The sequence below is a fragment of the Ambystoma mexicanum genome, chromosome 2p (assembly GCF_040938575.1).
Source record: "Ambystoma mexicanum isolate Mex_15411 chromosome 2p, UKY_AmexF1_1, whole genome shotgun sequence".
Classification (NCBI taxonomy): Eukaryota; Metazoa; Chordata; class Amphibia; order Caudata; family Ambystomatidae; genus Ambystoma; species Ambystoma mexicanum.
Window position 1 is genome coordinate 96,227,953 of NC_090923.1, and position 6,000 is coordinate 96,233,952.

General features: G+C 45.5%; 1 long non-coding RNA gene across 1 annotated transcript in view; it reads right to left on the minus strand.

Moving 5' to 3' along the window:
- The window catches only part of LOC138565837 (uncharacterized), a 123,428-nt gene extending 118,536 nt beyond the window's left edge, over positions 1–4,892 (minus strand). The window contains exon 1 of the long non-coding RNA XR_011301648.1: positions 4,640–4,892. This is a non-coding gene — a long non-coding RNA (uncharacterized lncRNA). The remainder of the gene's footprint in view (positions 1–4,639) is intronic.
- Positions 4,893–6,000: the final 1,108 nt, after the last annotated feature.

Here is a 6,000-nt window from a genome sequence, read left to right on the forward strand (position 1 = left end):
ATACTTTCAACATGGGCAATTTAGGGGTAATGGTGTCACAAGAAGTGAAGTAGTTACCCGGGTATCTGGGATACTCAGTCTAGTTGGAGGTGGTCTGTATTTAGGTACATACCGGTTTGTATTGTTGGGTGTGAGGGAGATGTGTGTGTGTTCTTTTGTGGGACGATGAAGTCAAGTTTAGGAAGAGAGGTATGGGTGCCTCCATTTGTAAAAGTTTTAGTAAGGATGTTTGAGCAGTTGGGTGCCTTTCCCTCACTTGGTAGAAAGAGGAAGGGGCATTGATTGTAATTGTGTCCCACGGCTGTGGGGACTATTTTGGAATATGTAATGAGACTAGCAGAATGTTCTCAGTTAGGAGTGATGAGGCAAGTGCATTGAACGTGGGGTTGTTTGTGTGCGTGTTGTTATCAGCCATTATGGTTAAGTTATCTACTTGTGTTTTTATGTCCCTAAGGAAGGGAGATATGTAGGGATTTGGTATTATCCTGCATCCTAATGGAACCTTTGGTCAGTGTATTGATTGACAATGGAGTGTTAAGGGTTAGAATGTTTATGTGTGACTGGGGTTCTATGTGGTCAGTTGGGAGATGTAAGCCTACCTGGGAGGATGCAGGTGTATGTTGCCCTGAACCCAGATGTACCTGACATTATATGACCATCATAATGTACTGGAACTAAATAAAGAAGTTACTGGAACTTCACCTGAGGTCATGGTCATCTGTGGGGAACAAGGAGTTCTACAGATGTCTACTGTTACTCAAAGGCACTCCTTTTGGCGACCCCGGACGGATGCAGGGCCGAGTGGGCCTGCCGAGATTCAAACCTGCACAGTAGGTGCATTAGCCCACTGAGCCGCAGATCCACTTCATGGCAGCAACTTGGTGCTTATACAGCACTAAGTCACTTAAGTGCCCCAGCACTCTAATAACAGTTGTGAATATTACCCAACAGTAATCACAGGTTAGTCGGCTTACTCATCACGCCCAACACCTTCACCAAAATCAATGCAGTGCTGCATGTGTTGCACTGTCGTGACACTGGGTATACTCATGCAGAGAAAGGCTGAGCTCACAATGTGCAACCAGGTGCCCAGCTGCTAAGCCCACCACCACACACATAGTATTTGCTTCCCTGGAGCACCATCAGGGAGCTTCTCGCTGGCTTTACAAAGCACTGCAAACCCCTCTCACAGCCAATGCAAACCACAGATGTATCCCATGCTTAGTGCCACGCATTCACACACATAACATCCCTCGAGGCGCTATTGCTCATTTACTGGGCAGACCAAGGACGGTTGCAGTACTCTTCCATATTGTATGTTGTAGCGCCCTGCAGCCTGCAGGAATCCCACTTAAGTGGGGAAAAGCACTACAGAACACAACACAGCATAGCGCTTTCCACATGTCCACATACCATAACATGCATGTGTTGCCAGACCATTGTCAGTGATTGCTTTATGCACACTGTTTTACTATCTTTGAAGTGAAGTGAATGGTAGCAACGTCTTTGTGGGAGGGCAAAAGGGGAACCTGCCCTGGGCCCCCATCTTAGTGGGGGGTGGGGTGAGGCTGAATGCTGTCTGTTATGTTATTTGGCATTTATATAGCGCTCTATATATCATTGGTATGACCTGAAAGCGCTGGTAGGTTGAACGCCCTCGGGACTGCAGTCCATGTCAGTAGAGAGTGTAAGTGTCGCAGGGTCCGTGGGTGCACCAGTTATGTGTGCAGATGGTGTAATTGTCTGATGGTAGCTGCATCCTAGCATTAGGAGTGGTGGTGAAGATATCAGTTAAATGTGTGCAGTCTGGTGGATAGACACCCAGACTAGTTTCTGGCTACGTTAGGCCTGCACACGCTTATGTGTGCAGCTAGGCCGGTTTATCATGGGATATAGCTGCGTTTTATTAGCGTGATGAGGTGTTCATGGGGAGTGTTTGTGAGCAGATAGGATGAATTTATCGACGGGTATAGCTGTACTCTAACTCAGTGATGATGTAGAGAGTAAGCATAGTGATATGATATGATGGTTCATCCATAGAGCGCCTAAGCATAATGCGATTCGAAAGCGCTCAGTGACAAGGGAGGGAACATGGAAGGACGCAGAGACACTCCCACAGGTCATGATCAGCGTCAATGCGAAGACTAGTTACTGCAGTCGGTCTAGAGACACCCAGACTTGTGCAAGTGCTAAGGTACGGACAGGAGGGCATGCCATGGAACTTTACATGAGGACCAGAAAGGGTTGGGTACACATCGATATTGTGGGGGACCGGAGTAGGGGTAAACAGCAAGCATGCAGGGGCCAGAGGTACAGAGAGATGTTGCGGCACCAGAGGGGCTGGGGGACTATAGCGACATCAAGGGGGACCGGAGGGAGCTGGGCACGCAGTCACTACGTGAGATACGAGAGGGGCATGGGGTGTACTGCAATATCTTAGTGGACCAGGTGGAAAGCTGCAGGCACATAGCGTCACCGCAGGGAGGCAAGGGGCTTTGCACATAGTGGCATCATAGTGGACCGGCGGTCTGATCAATAGAAGTCAGTTCCCATTGTTCACCAAGACTTTATGGCATGCTGCTGAGGCACTGAGCCTACGGCCTGTCTATTGTTGACAAGTACATAAAGCTCAGGTCGCTTCATTCTGTGATGCTTTCCGTGTTCGCTGTGGCATTCCAAGTGTGTGTGTGTTCGCTGCGGCACAGCTCCTGTAGCATTCTCACCTTTCTATGGGGATTATATTGATCATGTGGAATAGCAAAAGTTGAAATGCATATTGATAGATTTTAATGCTATTATGGCGCAGAAGATAGCTCAGTGTGTTGAGCACTCATTGCAGAGATCTTTCTTCATATGCAAGAGAACAATTCCAAATTCCAGCAACGCTGACACATCCTTTCCAATGTCTGAAGTTGATAAACCTGCATGTTTATGTACTTTGTTTTGTAGCAGAACAGGTGCTATTATCACCAATGTAACTGCAGCAGATAGCAGTTGCTATAGAAACTAACATAGCATCAGTATGTTGAAAGTCTAGAAATTGATTTGTTCAAATGGGGTGTTGTAAAACCTAGGCCCCACCTCCAATGATGAGCGTAAAGTGTTAGTTTGGAGTGGTGATTAGGCATTCACATTCAAGACTGTGGAAGCAAAGCGTTCATGCTTGAATCCTGGCTTTACTGGCAGAAGATACATTGATCCTGGACAAACCATCTTCTGTCACTGACAGTACTGGGCTGTTTTCTTTGAAAAAGATGTGCCTTCTCGCATGCTGGTGGCATTGTTTAGCCCATTAGTGGATATTTTTATAAAGGTCGTTTGAGTGGAAGGGGCTCTAGGCAAAAGAGAGCAGACCAGATATTGCAAGCCTCCGGCAAGCATATTTCAAGGTCTGCTTATTTCACACAAAAAACTGTTTGCTTTTTAAAGAATTCAAAGCTTTTCTGCATGCTTTTAAATAAAAATGTCATAAGCCTGTGATGTGGGTTTATTTAAAGCTTTAAAATACAAAAGAGAAACCCAGATGAAATCTTTTAAGATCACATCAGTTAATATCCTGGTACTTTATATACCCCCCCTGATGATGGAGATAATGAAGCATTTTTGCACAATATGCTTCTCAAAAGTTTTGTTTTTCAACATGGTCATGTTGGGATATGTGATTTGTGTACTTCCCAAGTCAGTTCTATTTAAGCTCATGATAAGAACTGGAAAATAAAGTGGTAAAGTGCATTGCAGAGTGGAGGCAAATCCCAGCTTCACATCTTAACCAGTGTGTGATCCTGGGCATTTCACTTAATCTCGTATTGCCTAATCTGCCAAAATGGCCAGTTCCTAAACCTTTCAAAATGATCACCCTTCAGAGTGATTTCGTTCTCAGGCTATGATCTTCAAAAAAGCCTTACTCCTGGTTTCACTGGCTATGGTGTTGCTTCCTTTATAATAAGAGCAAGCGTTGATAGATTGCACACCACAGTCACTTGTTTCTTTGCTTTATAATGGCAACACTACTTATGAATCTCAGTCCGTCTGGATACGGAGACCTCCATCGTACCTTCTAATCTTCATCCGGAATCTATGCTATGGTATGGTATGCGTAGCTTTCTCTTTGTTTGCAATTGGTCTCCTGTGTCCATGCTTGAGCACCTTTGCATTCTGCGAGGAAGCTAATCTGAGTCCTTCATCTTTTCTGGTACCCTTTTCATGCAATCAGTTTCCTGCTTTGATACTATGGCCAGTATACCTTCCTCGTTTCCGCCTGACTGCTATTGATGAAAAGTGCCCTGTACCTATGCCAGTACCCTTATCCTGGACTGCTAATGTTGCCCTTGAAATGCTACTTGTTCATTATTCTTATTACATCAAGAATGACGAGGGTAAGGGGACTGAAAACTATTAACACCCCAGAATGTATTTATCAGTTGGGCCCTTAGCTTTGGGGACCTCATTAAAGGTCCAGATTATTTCTACTAAGTGAAGTCCCCTGAGTTGGGTGCTGTGGATCTAGCGATGGGAATGTTCAGTCTTTGATAGCATGTGATAGCATGTGACATCAGTTTACAAATATGATGTACAAACTTAATGCTAAGATTAAATGGTTCTAATGATACGCATGTGTCTATAGGTGAAATATCCTTACCTGTGTAGGATTGCTTGATATGAGCAGGTGTTGGCAATGCTGAAGTATGGGCCGTACCAATACCTGGTAGGGGTGCACAGTTTCCTTCTACCATATTTCCATGCCAATGTCCGATTATTACCCCCCACTTCCTAGAAGTGATCTGCCCCGCACAGTAGCTGAATGGGTTCATATTCATTCATCGTCCCACATTCACAGCAGGGTTAATTGCAGACCGCGCCGCCGCCGCGTGCCGGTTGTGAGTCAGATCCCAGGCCTCCGCGCGCTGCCATTAATAATGAATGGATGGATTGTGCACGCGCTATGCAATTAGATTATGTCTGTCATTAGCAAGTGACTCAGGCCATGTAAGGCAAGGCTTAGCTCTCTGAACACTGCAATTATAGATATATTTTTATCTGCCTTCACCTTGGCTTGTGGGATTATGCTGCTGCATAGCCCGGTCATATTAACCCCTTAAGTGCCAAGGACGAGTATCTTTGTCCTTTTTGCATTGACTTGCATAATAGCCTGGAAATGTACTGTGCACACTAGGTGCACCATGCCTCCCTTCAGCTGTTATGCACACTTTGTGGGTCATTTCACTTTTTGAAATTGCCCAGTGCAATTGGAGGGTGACCACCATGAAGCTGGCCCTTGGAAGCCTATTCTGAATCTATCCTGGGAACCTGTTAGGCTCATCTGCACTGGGAACAAGACAACATGAGATTCAGATGCGCACTGAAGACCCACATGTTCCTCGCAACATAAGGCTTTTCATTTCATTCCCCCAAATTCTGTTCATGCTGTAATTTCCTCATAGTGCTTTGAAGCGACTGCAAGCTGAAATATCACGCTACGCAAAAACCTGAAATAAATTCATTTAAAAATGTCAGGATTGTGTGAATGAAGTTCTCATTTTGCACTTTAGGTTGTGAGTCTCAGACCAAAATGCAAATGTATCCATGTGACACAAGTCCAACAAGTGTCTAACAACTGACTACCTGGCTGCAAAACTCCCTAGCGTGCTGGGTCACATGCTCACAGAAGCAAGGCCATCAGTAGGGTAGAGGCCAAAGTGAAATGAACAGGAAACAGGCCTTCTATTGCAATGCCCCCGTCTACTGTAAAGCATCCCCGTGGCCATCCAGGATGTGCCAACGCACTTGCAGTTCAGGAAGGACCTCAAGACCGTATCCTTCGGTCAATGCCTAGTCTCCTTGCATTGTTGTCTCACCTCTTAACCCATGGCCAGAACATCTAGTGCCACATATTGTAGCTCCCTCCTTACCTGCTATGCTAGCAGATCTCCACACTGACTCTGTTACCTTCTCCCACTCTCGCGGATGTGTGAAGCATGGTGGTGCTGGGCTCCTTGTCCA